We start from the raw sequence: 12,034 nt of genomic DNA on the forward strand, positions 1-12,034 counted from the left end.
CAGAGAGAGAGGAACTGCTTAATCTTAAACAAAAAGAGATTTTTAAATTATAGCTGCCATGTGGGTGCTGGGAATTGAACCCTGGTCCTCTGGAAGAGTAGTCAGTGCTCTTGTTGGGCCCTAAAGCCTCACCAAGGTGGTTGTCCCAAGAGACACTCTTACTGTGGTTGATGCAATAGCAAGAGGAATTTTTATTTTGCTGCCGCGGCAGAAATCCCAAGAGGAGAAGGACCCCTGCTTTATCTATTACAAGCTCTTTTAAAGGAGAAAACCACAGAATCAAAAGGGAGAGTCCAGAAATCATTTGTCAACTATTTTGACTAGTTCATTCAATGGTCAGTTAACTCAATGCTATGGCGGTGGCTGGGTTGGTTGAACAAGGAGGAACACTTGCAGGTTATGCAGGTCGTCTCACCCCAGTTCCAGGGTCTGGGGCTATAGAAGAAAGACTACAAAAGGGAGGGAAAGTACTCAAAGCTCCAGCGCACGTGTGGTTGGTTACCAGGGTCCTGGTTCCCAGTGCAGTAATACTGAGGTGCCCCAAAGTCTTTCACTCTTAACCACCGAGCCATCTCTCCAATCCCAGGGAAGAGATACTTTTTTTTGAAGGTGAATGGCCCAGCAGAGACTGTGAAGGACCCATCACCAGAGTTACCGCTCCCTCACTTGGAAACTCCTAAGACAGAACTGAACCTGGTTGTGGTCATGCTGGCACTTGAGGCTGAGGCACCCAAGTCGCCTCTTAGAAGACAGGAGCTGTTTCTTGGCGTAAAATCCACACCCAGCACACGCGTGAGACATGAAACCTCCTGCTGCTCTCACACGCTTAGCCCTGCCTTGTAGATGGAAGGATTCAGAGATAGGAGTCTGCTCAGGTCACATAGCCTCACAGCAGGGGAGGAGCGCACCCTCCCCCCATTTCTTAATCCATATTTAATTCGTGTTGCGCTGTCCACTCCTTTCCCGCCTCTCTTCATTCACTCTTTTTTGTTTGTTTGGTTTTCGAGACAGGGTTTCTCTGTGTAGCCTTGGAGCCTGTCCTGGATTTCATTCTGTAGACCAGGCTGGCCCCTGACTTACTGAGATCCGCCTGCCTCTGCCTCCCGAGTGCTGAGATTAAAGGCATGCGCCGCCCCCGCCCGGTCTCTTTTCTAAAGTTTAATTTAACATGTATGGATGCTCTGCCTATGCACCCTGTACATGCCTGGTGCTCATCAGAGGCCAGAAGAGGTGGTTGGATTCTCTGAAGCTGGAGTTATAGGAGGTTGTGAGTTGACATGTAGGTGCTGGGGATTGAAGCCGACTCCTTTGGAAGGGCAGCCAGTGTTTGTCCCTTCAGAGCCATCTTTCCAGCCCCTCTTTCACTGTTTCTACCTTGTTATTGAAGTACCAGTTACACTCCTCACAGCCTGGTAAGAGTCTAAAACACACAGTAGGGAGCTGCCCAGACACAACAGGATGAGACCAGCTGGGAACAGCTGAAAGTGCCTTTGGCTAACTGTGTGCCCTAGAGTGTCTGACGTAGTACTTGGGCTCTCTGTGACTCAATTTCCCCATCTGTAAAATGGGGATAATTATGGTGAGTTCTTGACAGGCTCCACTTTGGTGTGCTTTGGAAGTAGCTAGTGTGTGCAGCCACACCTGCGAACAAGAAATAGGGCTGGGCCGTGGTGGCTCATGCCTTTAATCCTAGCACTGGGGAGGCAGAGGCAGGTGGATCTCTATGAGTCTGAGGCCAGCCTGGTTTACAGAGCAAGTTCCAGGAGAGCCAAGGCTACAACAGAGAAACCCTGTCTCAAAAAGCCAAATAATAATGACAATAACATATGCACTCTGATTTTGCATGCGGAGGCTGCATACACAGAGATCAGAGGGACCATGAGGTTGCGGTAATGACTGTGAGGCAAGCTCTTCGTCTGCTAACCACCCACTGGCCTAAGGCAGGCTCGACTCACGTAGCTCAGGATGACTCACGTAGCTCAGGATGACTCACGTAGCTCAGGATGACTCACGTAGCTCAGGATGACTCGGGATGACCTTGACCATCAGCGTCTCCTGCTTCTCTCTGCTGGAATTACAGCAGCTCTTTCGAATTTGTCCACTTGGAAAGTTTTTCTCTCCCTCCCACTGACTTACTGGCAGCATTTCCTTCTACCTGAGTGGATTCTTGGCTGTAACTTGACAGTTGGGTAAAATCCTTTTGATTTGAATCTAACACCAAGTTAGCTGACTTCCTGCTTGGATGGCAACAGCCTTGGCCAGGCTGCTCTTTTGGTGACCTTTAATACTATATACTTCCTTAGTTCCTGCCCCAGCAGAGTACTCCTGGCTAATGCTATTCCAGTCCTGGTCCTAAAAGTCTTGATTATATTTCCAGAATGACTCTAGAAACAAGATCTGCTGGACAGTATTCTATGATGCACCCACATGCTTCATTCAAATATCCACTTTGGTTTTGGCTTGGCATGACTGCATTCATCTTAAATTATAATGGCCAGGATTGTCCCATGTTAGCCCTGCAACCAGACATCGTGCTGTGTGTACTCAGGATATAGAGGCAAGGGATCCACATCTCCCCGCCCTCTTCCCTGCTTTGTGCCTGGGAATCCAGGAGCCTGACTGCAGGCTCTTTTAAAATTATTTATTTTGCCAGAAGGTGGTGCCACATGCCTTTAAACCCAGCACTCAAGAGGCAGAGGCAGGTGGATCTCTGAGTTCAAGGCCAGCCTGGTATATAGAGTTCCAGAACAGCCAGGGCTACAGAGAGACCCTGTCTTGAAAGAAGAAAAAAAAATGTATGTATATGAGTGTTTTGTCTATGTATGTCTATGCACCATGCATGTAGTGCCCACAGAGGCCAGAAGAGGGTATCAGATCTTTAATAGACTTTCCGAACTTAGCACAACTGACTCCATTCAGGCTATAAAACTCAGCAAGTAGACACCTGCCAGAAATGCAAACAAAGACCTAATCTTTCAAAGTCCATAGTTCTGGGAAAGTCTCTAAATGCACTAACCTTGCTTTTTTGCTTCTGTAGTTATGCTTCTGGCTAACTCTTCTTGTTAACTGATATGTGTCAACCCAGGATATGGTTTTCGTGCTTAAAAGCTCACCCTGAGAAAGACTCAGGACTGCACTGGGATCCTGAACACTCAGTGTAGTCACCAGCCGGCTAATAGAGACTTTCTATTGGTTTAGACCTGTGTCTGAGCAGTCTTCTCTGGTGGATACTCCACAACAGAATCTCCTCCAGTTGTGAGCATCGTGTGGGTGCTAGGAACTGTACCCGGGTCCTCTGGGAGAACAGCCAGTGCTCTGAACTTCTGAGTCATCTCTCAGCCCCTGACTACAGGCTCTTAATGTGAACCTCAGCCATCATCAAATGGTATAGAGGAGGTATCTGGGAAGTGGTGGCTCACACCTTTAATCCCAGCTTTTGGAAGCTAAGGCAGGTAGGTCTCTGAGTTCAAGGCCAGCCTGGTCTACAGAGCCAGTTCCAGGACAGTCAAGGCTACACAGAGAAACCCTGTCTTGAACTCTCCACATTCAAAAAAAAAAAAAAAGTTATAGAGGAGACCCAGGCCCCCTTCTCTGGTCTCTGAGCTCTGATTCTCTTCAGAGATCCTGCCATGCTGTTGGCCTTCTGTCTGTCTGTCTGTCTGTCTGTCTGTCTATGACATTAACAACTCTAATAAACTCCTTAGTCCTCAGTAATGTGTAAGTGTCCTCTTGAAACCACATACTCCATCTAAAGCCTGATTCCATCAGGTACGGGCGGCAGTGGCGCACGCCTTTAATCCCAGCACTCTGGAGGCAGACAGGTCTCAGAGTTCGAGGCCAGCCTTGAACAGACAGACTCTGCTGTCCCAGGTGAGATGTAGCATCTCGATGTGATTGTCACCAGTCCTTCCTTGGTGGCCAGAGATCAGTGTATGTTTCATGTGCTTATTTCTAGAGAAAGAACTATTAGAATGTTCTCCTTTAACTTTATTTTGATTTTTTTTTTTAAATCGAGATAGGGTCTCAGGTAGCCCAGAATGGCCTCAAACTCTTATATGACTGACAATGATCTTGAACTTAACTTTCCTGCTGTGACATTCTGAGGTCACAGGCCTGCCCCACTATGCTCTGATGTAGCATAGGGTCTCTGCTACCAGCAAGGCCAGCAGTTGAATGAAAGAGAGCCTTCCTTTCAAATACTTAGCTGTGCCTCATAATTTAAACCCAACTTCACTGAAAAACCCCTCATCTCCGAAAAGGTCCCAAATAAACCAATCTCTCCTGGTCGGTTTGCAGCTTTTACCTCCATTGGTGTGAGAAAAAGACGCCATGCTGAGCTCAGGTGGAGGGTTTTTTTTTACTGGGGCAAAGTGAATGGGTAAAGGGGGAAGGGGAGAGGGAAGACCGGCCTCTGGGGACAGGAGTGGCAGAAGAAGAAAGGAGAGGAGAGAAGAGGAGGGGAGGGAAGGGAAGGGAAGGGAAGGGAAGGGAAGGGAAGGGAAGGGAAGGGAAGGGAAGGGAAGGGAAGGGAAGGGGAGGGGAGAGGAGAGGAGAGGGGAGAAGAGAGAAGAGGAAAGGAGAGGAGAGGAGAGGAGAGCAGAGGAGAGGAGAGGAGAGGAGAGGAGAGGAGAGGAGAGGAGAGGAGAGGAGAGGAGAGGAGAGGGACAAAGAGGGAGAGATGGGAGGTGGGCAGGGCCCTTTTAAAAGGGAACATAGCGAATGTGCACAGGTGGCTACAGCTGAGGACTATACCCCAAGGTCAGGCCAGTACAGATGCCTGAATACTAACATCCATGTCTCTGGAACACACTCAATTTGGCATATCCAACAAGGCTCAAGACACCCCGGAAACGGGAACTACACCAGATAACCTGCTTTGATCTCATTCCATGCCTCGTCTACAGCAAAGGGCTGTCTTGTCTGTGGGTCTAATGACTACATACGTCTACCTAGTAATTGGGAAGCATCAGGTTAATGAGAATCTACTTCAAACACTGAGGTAATAAGGAGAAAGATCTTCAGTAGCACAGGTCCCATCCTGGCTGACACTCAAAGAGAAACTCGCCTTGACAGAAATCTTCGCAGCTTCTGCAGACCATGAGCTCTAGCCTTTCGCACAGGCTGCCGTCTGTCGATCTCTTTTAGCTTCTGGCCTCAGGTCACATGGTCAGCAACTAAACGTGTTTTACATAGGCAGAGATGGAGCTGAGCCTTTTGGGGGAATGGAGAAGATTTATGTAGCAGAGATGCCACCACAGCTGTCCCCAGAGCACAGCAAAGTGGGAAGATCGCAAAGCAGAGACCCTACGGTGCTCTCCTGGAGCTGTTCTTTGCCCCTGCCTGATCAAATCATGCTTTCCTGATACAAGGAACAGGGCCTAATTAGCCGCTCTGGTGGGCCAATTTTAACAGGGATGTAGCCAAGCTTTAGAGTTAGAAGTACAATTCTACTTTTCTTATTTTTCTTTCCATACTTTTTTATATTTTTTTACATTTATCTTGTGTGTATGAATCTTTTGCTCGCATATATGTCTGCGCACCACACATGCAGGCAAAGAGGTGGTGAGCCTCTGGGAATGGAACCTGGGTCCTTTACTAACTGGCCAGCCCTCCCCCTCTCCGCCCTGTTTTAAATGTTTAGAATGTCGCTTTCTATAGTCTGAGACCATACTTCAGCTAAATTTTAGTTTTGCGTGACAACATTCTCTAAATAAATTTATTGGTAAGTACTCTGTAACCTTATCACTTAAATTCCCCCCTATATCGTTCCCTGCTGGTGGAGCCATTAGCAATTTTTTATAAAGTCCAGCGTAAAACTCCGCATCCTAGGGAACTGGACACTCAGAGTCCCCAGTCTTGATAAGCTGGCTCCGACGTCAGAACCGCAGTAGCTTCACAGCGTCTATCTGAGAGGTAACATAGTGGGGTCAGTCAGTTTAGCAGGCACTGTTCTAATAATGCTGCTGGAATGATCGGAGAAAGAGCCTGTCAGAGACACCAGCCGAGCTGCCTCCTCCAGCAGCGGCTGGGCGCACCAGGGGTTCTCTAGGCCGCGCTTCGTCCTTGTTTCCCTCCTCTCTGATCCTCTAATTTGCTGGCTGTAATAACAGGATTCTTTATTCGGAGAGGCACAAAACCCTCCCTTTTAGCCATCAGTGGTTTTAGGCCTTGTACAGATCATTTCATTTCATATTTATTCATCCACAGCATGCACAACCAGGCATAATTCATTAACGAAATGAGACAAACCCTCTCAGGAAACCTATTATTCCCAGAAACCACAGGGCTTTCCAGTCCTGGCAAGCCCTCCTGGGGAGCCCTATAGTAACTACTATGGCCGGTGTCACTGTCATCGTCTGTCCAAGGGCAGGAAAGTGAAGAGCAAGCCTCCTTTTCAGTATGGACTCTTGGCTCCCTCCCTTCATGGCTCCTCCCCTTATTTAGCCCCCTTTTCCTTATTATCCTCATACTTACCCCACCTACACTCTCCTCAGAACTTCCCACTGACAAACCAAAGTTTAATGCCACCAGGATTTACCCCATGGAAACAGATTTACTAGGCTTACTTAAAGCTCATGGGTGACCCAAAAGCATGGGTTGATGGCTTCCCTTTAGCTGTATAGATGGGTGGAGTTCTGCTTCAGTTAAATATATATGCACATATATTTATATAAATTTATACACACACACACACACACACACACACACATTTCCTACCAACTCCCAATCCCTAAGACCTGAAGTCATGGGCAATTAGGACACAACCAGACACAGAAGGCAGGGCTAGAAATCACAGGTAACAATCTAGTGAACTTCCCCGGCCACTGCTTTACAAGAGAATTTGGTCCCTCAACAAGCCCTATCATGATGGACTCTCACAAACAGGCACAGTTGATCTGATAAACATGACAGCTGTTTTGCTCAGAGGGTTGTACTCTACCACAATCTGGGGTAAAAGTGCACCCTGGAGTGAAGGAAGTGGGGCAGAGGGCACACAGTCACACAAGGTGCTAGGAGCGAGCTTCCTGGCTTTACAGACACTCCAGGAGAAGCTGGGAAGGTACTGCACCATTTCCAGCCCTGAAGGTGCTTCCAGACCCCTGCAGGAGACAGACCAGTTCCATTCTGGGTCTGTCACTCTGCTCCTTGCCCAGAGGGAACTTGGACACCTTCCTGTTCCTCTCCAGGTCACCTGAGTAATTTGCTTCACAGCAGCAAGGGTTTTTTTTTTGTTTTTTTGTATTTTGTCCCCAAACCGGTTTGTGCCTGCCTAAACCACTCAAATTGTCATCCACAAGTTGGGAAAACAGGAGACCACAAGGGAAGGGTGTGGCTGAATGGATGGACCTGAACCCTGGGGGAAACCTTGGGCAACGCTGGGCTAAAGAGATCGAGATCGTCTATGCAGTTAAAAGCACTTGCTGCTCTTCTAGAGAACCTGGGATCTGTTCCAAATTCCCATGTCACATGTCTCTCAACTGACCATTACTCCCGCTCCAGGGCATTTGGCCTCCACTGGCACAAACCCATGTAAATAAATAAATTCAAAAACCACTCTCAAGGCCAGGTGTGTTGGTGCACACCTTCAATCCCAGCTCTCAGATGGCAGAGGCAGATGGTTTTATATGGGCAACTTGGTCTACAGAGTGAGTTCCAGGACAGCCAGGGCTACATAATAAGACCCTGTCTCAAAACAACAAAAACCACCCACAAGTTGGGGGTGGAGAGCTGACTGACAGTTAAAGCACCGCTCTTTTGTTGTTGTTGTTGTTGTTGTTGTTGTTGTTATTGTTGTTAATATTTCTTAAAAAATGCTGCTGGCGTGCCCCCCGAGCGGCCTGCCCAAGATCCCCAGGCAGCGGGCTCACAGAGCAGCCCTGAGCCAGGCAGAGGCTGCCAGAGCGGTACAGATTCCCTGCGGCGAGTGGCAGAGCTGGCTGTGGACAGGCAGGCAGGAGACAGAGACATGGACATGTAAAATGAGATTAAAATATTTATTCAAGGGGTTATGGAGGAAAAGGGGAGGGGGAAGAGAAAGAAAGAGAGAGGGAGAAGGAGAGGGAGAGAAAGAAGACAGAAACAGAGAAAAGGAGAGAGAGAAAAGACAGAAAACACATGTGCACACGCCAAGAGAGGAAACAGAAAAAAGGCCAAGATGGCAAGGAGAGGTCAGAAGTGACTGGGAGTGAGTGTGGCTTGCCCCTTAAAGGGACCAGATACCAAAAGGAATGACAGTTGTTGCTTGTTTTTTTGAGACAGGGTTTCTCTGTGTAGCTTTGGAGCCTGTCCTGGAACTTACTCTGTAGATCAGGCTGGCTGTGAACTCACAGAGATCCACCTGCCTCTGCCTCCCATGTGCTGGGATTAAAGGTGTGTGTCACAACTGCCTGGCTTTTTATTTGTTTGTTAATTAATTAATTTATTTATTTATTTTGAGACAGGGTTTCTCTATGTAGTCCTGGCTGTCCTGGAACTCTGTAGACAAGGCTGGCCTTAAACTCATAGAGATCCACCTGCCTCTGCCTGAGTGCTAGGATTAAAGACATGTCACCAAACCTGGATTTAAAGTTTTTTGTTTTGTTTTTTTAGATTTTATATGTATGAGAGTTTTGCCTGCATATATGTATGTATTCATATTATGTGCATATTTGTTGCCTGGTGCTTGAGGAGGTCAGAAGAGGACATAGAATCCTCTGGTACTGGAGTTATCAATGACTGTTAGCCAACATGTAGGTGCTGGGAACCGAACTTGGGTCCTCTGAAAGAGCATCAAGTGCTCTTAACCACTGAGACATCTCTCCAGAGGCTCCCCTACAGGTCTATTTCTTTCTGTTCTTTCTTTTTTTGTTGTTTTGTTTTTTGAGCCAGGGTTTCTCTGTGTAACAGTTCTGGTTGTCCTGGAACTCACTCTGTAGATCAGGTTGGCCCCGAAAGATTTATTTATTTATTATATATACAACATTCTGCCTCCATGTATACCAGCATGTCAGAAGAGGGTACCAGATCTCATTATAGATGGTTATGAGCCACCATGTGGTTGCTGGGAATTGAACTCTGGACCTCTGGAAGAGCAGCCAGTGCTCTTAACCACTGAGCCATCTCTCCAGCCCCTCTAGAGTGTTTCTTAACATTTTTCAGCTGTATCAAAATTTAAATTTCTTATCAAATATGTCAAATCCAAGAATTCATTGGGAATGGCAAACTTTCCTTACCATTTTATAGTGAACTAAAGCAGTTACAAATATTTCCAGGTTAATACCATAATTCTAGAGTAGAAATTAACAATTAACACCAATCAAAAGACAAAAAAGAAAAGGTTTCTCTGGTGGGTGAGAATCCAGTTGTAATTCTGCTTTTAAGTAATTGTCTCAGTCTCTGAGCAGCAGCAAAGAACCCTTAGGCTACCCTTCTCATATTTGAAGAGGGGCATCAGTCACTCCTTGTAGTAATGAGTCCTTTCTCCCCAGAAGGGAAAATTGAGGTCTCAGTTCTCAGGTCCTATGTTTCAACAACAGATTGAATACCATATTGTCAAAATGAGTTGTGTGTTCCAAAACATAAAACAATCAAATGTTTAGTTTTCATTTCTGACCTGACTCCAAGGTAAACAGGACTCACTAGGTCTGGAGGTTTGCATAGTCAGTCCACCGAGAAGCTGGGAATCACCAGTCATCACCGCAATCTTCTTCTCCTTCTCCAACTGTAACAGGTTGTAGTGAGTCAGGAACATTGGTTCGGGTACCCTTTCCTCGGCCTGCAGCATGGTGGCAGGAGGAAGTCAGGATCATGGACTCTCACTCGGACTCCTCTGTAGGGCAATCACCAATTGCGATGTCATCAGGACTGGCATCCTCTGTTGAATATGCAGTCGTCTCAACCAGCATTACTTCAGCAAAGGCTGCCTTGGTTCCATCATGCCAAAATCTGTCCGTGGCAAATTGCTCACAGGCATCAATAAAAGGTATATGACTTAAGGCATTATGTGGCGGTTATTAATTCTCCTGTTTTTATTTTTTGAAGTTGTGCTTTTAAGGAGCTATGGGCCTGCTCCGTAATTCCTCTTTACCATTAACAACATATGTAGCTCTTCCATTGGAAGAACCATCTGTAAAAATTAACATAGCATTCTTTATGGTATCTTTTGCTACAACTTTAGGAAAAATAAAGAAATGTAATTATGCAAATTGCAGCAACAGATCAAGTGGGAAAATATTAAAATGATAATATAAAATATTAACCTCCAAATTGAGCAAACAGAATTGCCCAAGAATCCACTATTTTGAAATAACCAATCAATCTGTTGCTTAGTATAAGGAACATTGCTCATAGTGGTTCGCTGCCAAAATATCTCCTAGATTCCATCCTGTTCTTCTGGACCAAGCAAGCTACTGCTTCAAAATAAAGGATTAATACCTTAATTGACAAAACGGGGAGGTATAGCCATAGAAGTGGACTGTTTTGCCATACACTGCTGTAGGATTAAGTTTTATAGGTAATATACATGCTTGCCAAGGCTGATCATAATTAATATAATGTACTTGCTGTCGCTGTATAGCTTACTCTACCTGGGAGGGTACCTACCTGTCTGGCAGCTTCTGGCAGCTGCCTACTGAATTTCGGATCACTGCTACCTTTAAGAATTTCTCTTAGTGGCTCAAGGTCTCCCGTAGGATATTTTAAGTAAGGTCTCAGCCATTGTACGTCTTATTAAAAGTTTGTAAGATATCTTTCTAATCCAAGTTGCAAGTCTGCCTAGCTGACAGGCTTAACTTGCTAATTTGCATTTTCACAGACACTCGACTGGCAGGAAGCTGCCATTTCCTGAAGCTGCTCTTTTGCAGCTTGGCTGTCAGGTCAGGCTAGGATCAGAGCTGAAGCTGGGCTGCGCAGCCGGGCACAAGCCATGCTCTCCACTTGGCAGTGTCCCACCGGGGACTTGGGACCAGGAGGTGCCCGTCCCGCAGTGCCTGCTGTGCCCCGGCATAGCCATGCCTTTTATGTTTAACAGTCCCGTCAGAGGCCAGTGTTAGAGGCGGCTGTTAATTTACAGACAGACTCTCAGGTGTCTGCCATTGTAGTGGCTCTAAGACTGCTGTGTGAGGCCACAAACTTCGGCGGGTATAGCCATGCCGATTTTTACTATCCTTGCTTTTTTATTTTAGATCTTGAAATCATAAAATTATGTGAATTCCTGAATCCTCTCCTCTGTTAAAATCCATAGATTTATCCATATAGGCTCTGTAATGGTAAAAGTAAAAATGCTTCAGATCCTCGAGTGGCTGCTGAGGCAGAAAAGCTGCAGGTCTCCAGAGCAGCCAGTCCCAGGTAGGGACGGCACAGTTCCCAAGTGGCTGCAGTGGTCCACAAAGCGCGAGTCTCACGAGGAGAGACAGACAGATGGGCACACCATAAGACCACGCTGCAGGTCTCCGAAGGCGGCTGATTCCAGGCAGGGAGCCACCTGGTGGACGAGAGACAGAGACATGGATAGGCATGCCATGCAGAGTGAGGCCTATTTATTTAGTGGGTTATGGAAGGGAAGGGGAGAGAAGGAAGGGAGAAGGGGGAAGAGCAGAGAGAAACAGAGAGGTGGGGAGAGGAGAGGTGGGAAGAATAGAGTGAGGCAGAATCTGCCTCTTCGGGAAAGAGGTGGAAAAGGGAAGGGACTCAGGCTGGAAGCCAAAGACCAGCTTGTCTAGGTGGATGGGGGAGGGAGTGGGCGTGGCTTGTCTCTTAAAGGGACAGAGCAGATCATTACAGGCTCCTTGGCTCATGGGCCAATTAGCCTCTAATTGGCATCTGTTGACCGGCTCTGGGCACTGACTGTGGGAGGTATAGACCTTGAAAAACTCTCCTGCCTTTTAGCTTTTTTGCTCCATAGCACAGCATGGGTCAGACTCAGCAGGCTACAGTGCTGTGTGGGGATGCCACAATCTCAGTGGTAACCTAGGTCGTTGCTAGGTCAAACGCCGCATTGTCTTCACTCTTCCCACTTGCTTAGCAGCAACAGAGGCTGTGGCTAGGGGACCACAGC

Source organism: Myodes glareolus, chromosome 19, assembly GCF_982192425.1.
Source record: "Myodes glareolus chromosome 19, mMyoGla1.1, whole genome shotgun sequence".
Classification (NCBI taxonomy): Eukaryota; Metazoa; Chordata; class Mammalia; order Rodentia; family Cricetidae; genus Myodes; species Myodes glareolus.